Genomic DNA, 5,180 nt, shown 5'->3' on the forward strand with positions numbered 1-5,180 from the left:
GGTGAATAAATTATGTAATTAAATCTTAATGAGTCTAGTTTCAAATGAAATAAACGAGAACATATTTTGAATTTTGTACAATGAGAAATTTGATTCGTAATGAAGAGTGGTCAGATTAGTCAAACAGTGAAACATGGGAAACTTTAAGAAAAATCTGGTATTGATTGGCCAAACCAAAAATTCTGAAAATTTTATGGATAGAAGATATATGAGTCTATTTTCAGGGAAAATTAACGGCACTTGATTTGTAGTTTCGTAGCTCCAGTTATAAATGATTTAGTGACTGTTTCTCAGGAAGACAGCTTGCAGTGAAATTATGATTATGTGGTAAACATTGACAAAAATTTGTTAATGAGTTGCTTATTGATTTCTTATAAGCTTACTATGATCTGTAGGTGTGGTTGGCCGAATATTGTAAGGGGTTAATACGTAGTTCGTATTTGAATAGTTAGATTAACGTGTTAGTAATCCAATTGTAGGTAGTTCGTGTGTGGATCTCGTCAGCTATCGTCACAAACAGGTGTGTAACTGACACCCTCTCATAACTAGATTGGCAAAAGCCGAAAAGCCGAAATGCCGAAAAGTTGGTATTTTGGGAATTTGCGAGTGTCCGAATGCTCGTAAGATAGTTGGGTTTGTATATTTGGTAATCTAAAGTAATAAACCGCAAGATGCTGCGATTTCGTACATTTTGATAATTTGGGCTTAATGGACCAAAGATCGGGTTCATGGGCCAACGGGCCCAATTCGGTAAGTATGCACGGTAAGTGTTCTGATAGTACGTAAATAGTTAGGATATGCATGAAAACCCTAAAAGTAGTTAAATTACTATAATACCCCTATGTATGGAAAATTACTGTTATACCCCTAGGTGCAAAATTACCGTTATACCCCTAAGGTTAATTTTGATTGAAAAGCATGACGATCTGATTCTGTATGATGTATGCCATAATTATATATTTGTTGCATGGGGACATGGGTTATATTATAGAGGAAGCGTCCTGGTGGCTATGCCACAATTATCTGATCTGGTGGCTCTGCCACATATATCTGCTCCGTGGCTATGCCAGATTATTCGATCCGGTGGCTCGCCACATATATCTGCTTCCGTGGCTCGCCACAATATTCAGATTCGATGACTTCGTCACAATATCTGGCAGCCTCGCTGCGATTTATGTGGTGTGTAGCGGTTGGGTGGGTCTCCCCACATGGTGTAAGGCTGGCACGGGGGTGTTATGGATGAATCTGGGTTGGGTTTCTGCATAAACATGTAATATCTGTTCTGTTCTGTTATGGGCCTATGGGCTTTATTCTGAATTTCTGTTCTGGGTTAAGGCCAACTTATTTTGTTTTTGTGGGTTGAGTTGATTTAGACTATGGTTGGGTTATTTTACACACTGAGTTTCCCCAAACTCACCCCTTTTATTTTCATCCACGCAGGTAATTCCCAACCATAGTGGGCTTGGAGCTGTGAGGGAATTCGGAGTAGCCACCCGTTCTGAAAGTTTGGTTTTCTTCTGGTGAACTGGACATCCTATTATTTACGTTGAGGTTTGGGTTTTTAAATGTAATAAGGCCGCTTAATTATTTTTGATGGTTTTAATTGTATTACTAAGATAGGTATTACTTCTTTTAACCGTTAAAATTGGATAGCTTTAGGGCGCATTTTCAAAAAAAAAAAAACAACAATTGATTTCAAAATAACACGACAACAAGCAAAGCTTCCGCAATGAAAGTATTTTCCAAAATTAATCACTTTTCCTAAAAATGACTTAATCAAATCGATTTCCTAGAAATATACATGACGTTAAGGTGTGGCAATGGCGGTGTGCATGTCTAGGATTGGATCCGAAGGGAGCTTGGTACTTAAGTAGTCCGATAGACTCACCTCCTCTTTTCCGGTTTCCTACCTGGTGCACAGCTTCCATTCACTTTAACCTATAATGAAATTATCTTTTAAAACACTAAGTAGGTTTTTCTAGATCAACAATATAAAATATTTTGAACGCTTCGATGTGGCATGTCAGATCCGGCCATAACGTCTGGGCCGGGTTTGGGGTGCTACACTCAAGCTATTAATGGTCTAATTAAAACATAAGGACTTCTCATTTAATAACCATAGCAATTTGGAACTTTTAACTTCTAGCATGCTACTTTTGTATTTTATGCGATTAAGTCCTTTTTCTCAAATTGAGCTATTAAACGATAAAATTTGCTCACGAAATTTTCACACATATATATTCACATGCTATAAACACCAAAAATAATATTAAAATAATTTTACGATCTCAGATTTGTGGTCCCAAAACCACCGTTCTGATTTAGCTAAAATCGGGTTGTTACAACTTTGACTCTCTAGATTTCACAATGCATGCTAAAACACAGCATACAAATGCACTCACCTGTAGCTTAACACGACTCGTCAAACTAGATAACTTTTTTCTTGCCTTTATCCCGGTTTGTTGAGGCTCCACCAACATTTTTAGCTTCGCAAAAAAATATACATATCACTCAACATTCAAAAACAATTTAACTTATCTCTTTGTGTTCATACAACAACTCTCCGCTCAAATATACTTATTCAACTTATTTCGTACAATCTATTTCGCTTAATTTCTTATTTTTTTAATTTAATTAAATCCTTAACTTCTACATCCTAACCCCCTAACTTGTGCTTAATTATAGACCTAGGCCGATAATTCAACTCAATTTTACTAGACACTAATTTTCTCAAAAATCACCCTTCATCATTATTCTCAAAAGACAGCCATTTAATTCATCCAATTAATTAAATATTTTATAAAATAGAATTTGTAAACCACTTAACCTTGTCAAAATATTCTAAAAATTATTTTAAAAACACCTCTTAGCTCTTTATTTCTTCATTCACCATTTTTTTTTCAAAAGATAGCTTTAAAACCATTGATTTTTATTTTTATTGCTTAGATCTATGAAAATTCAAATTAAAAACACCGAATAATAATTTAATATATAAAAAAATAATAGATTTACCTTTAATTCGAAAACCTCCATGAATTTGTACATTGAGCAAAAAGGAGCTAAGTTTAGGTGAGAAATTGAAGAAAGAGTGATTTTCTTGCCAAGTTGAAGGAATAGGGAATGTTTGGATGCCAAGAAAATATGAAAGATGCATAAATTTTTGAGAGAAAATTTTCCTATCTAGATCTAACAAATTTTAAAATTTTTAAAAAAATTTGGAGAGAGCTTGGGTGGCAAGTAGCTTTTATAGCCAACCTTTTTTTTAAAAAAAAAATTGGGCTATTTTCCCTCTAAGTCTCCTCCTATTTCTCCCTTATTTTAATAGCTCCATTTTTAACTACTAGACTTAATTTAAACATTTAACCTCTACTTTAACCACTACTCCAAATAAGTCTATTATTAATTTTTATTTTTATTTATTTTTACTAATGCCCCGATTATTGCTACCATAATTATTTTATTTAATTATTATTTTTACTATTATTAACTAATTATTTATTTTATCCTATTTTAATTTCTATGACACAATTTTATTTTTCTCTCAAACCCATAATCTAATGTCCAATTCTACTAACCTAATTTTTGGGATGTGACAACTCTCCCACTCTAAAAAGAATTTTATCCTTGAAATTACCTGAATTGAATAGTGACGTCTCATCGTATCCTCAGTTTCCCATGTAGTCTCTTTGGTTTTGTGATTATGCCACAAAACCTTTACTAAAGGTATGGTCTTATTATGCAATATCTTAACCTCACAAGATAGGATCTCGATTGGTTTCTCTTCATAGGTAAGATTAGGTCGAACCTCAATCTCCTCTATCGAAACAATTTGTGAGGGATCGAATTAGTACTTCCACAACATGGACACATGGAATACTTCATGTATACGCTCAAGTTCAATCGGTAACCTGGCTTGAAATGCTACCAATCCGATCCTCTCAATAACCTCATAGGGTCCAATAAATCTTGGACTCAACTTTCTTTTCATTTGAATCTTAGAACCTTCTTCCAAGGTGAAACCGTAAGGAACACTCAATCCCCAACCTGAAACTCAATATCACGATGTTTCAAATCTGCGTAAGACTTCTGCCTATCAGAAGTGGCTTTCAGGCTATCACTAATCAGTTTCACCTTCTACTTAGTCTCTTGAATCAAATCCGGACCCACAACACGCCTTTCATCCAGCTCAGACCAGCACAAAGGAGTCCTACACCTCCTACCACATAGTGACTCGAAGGGTGCCATCTGAATACTCGTCTGGTAGTTGTTATTGTAAGCGAACTCCACTAAATGTAGATACCGCTCCTAACTACCACCAAACTCAATGAAACAATTGCACAACATATCCTCGAGTATCTAAATTACCTGTTTCAATCTGGGGGTGATAAGCCGTACTAAAGTTAAGCTTCGTGTAACATCTCGATTTTAAGCCTAGTTGGAACAGTGGTTTCAGGACCACAAAACCAATGTAAGAAAATTTATTTTATTATATTTTTATGGTCTAAAATTTCACGGGATGATTTTTGGAAAATTTTGTTCAAAAATTGTGATGTTTGAGCACTCAATTTAGTCAAAAGGACTAAATTGTAAAAAGTGAAAAAGTTGAGTTCTACATGCTAAAGGTGTCCAATTGTTATGAAATTTTAAATTGGAGGTCCTTATATGGTAATTAGACCATTGGTTATGTTGGTGGACAAAAATGGACATGGTTAGGCATGTTTTTAAAGTTTTTCATTAAGGGCATTTTGGTCATTTAGTTATTAAAATGAATTAAAAACAAAATTAAAAGCCAAATTTTGTCCATCTTCAACCTCTTGGTTGAAACTTGCATGGAGAAACCATGGCTAGGTTTTTCAAGCTTACAAGCTCGATTGTAAGTCAGTTCTAGCCCCGTTTTTAATGATTTTTACATTTTTGCAATCCCCGTAACAAGATCTATCTATTTCTACCATTAATTTGAGTTAGGGTTCATGTTTAAAAAATTACCCATGTGTGAAATGCATTCATTTTGATTTCTAATGGTAGAAAATGAGTGTTGGGTGTTAAATAAATGACTTTTACTAAGCAATATTCGACGAAAATATCCGAAAAGACCATTTTTTAAAAGTTGTAAAAATGGTATAAAAAAAAAGTGTTATGATGAGAATTTTAGTTTGCTATAGTTATGAAAATGGTTCGGC

Source organism: Gossypium arboreum, chromosome 4, assembly GCF_025698485.1.
Source record: "Gossypium arboreum isolate Shixiya-1 chromosome 4, ASM2569848v2, whole genome shotgun sequence".
In the NCBI taxonomy this organism is placed as follows: domain Eukaryota; kingdom Viridiplantae; phylum Streptophyta; class Magnoliopsida; order Malvales; family Malvaceae; genus Gossypium; species Gossypium arboreum.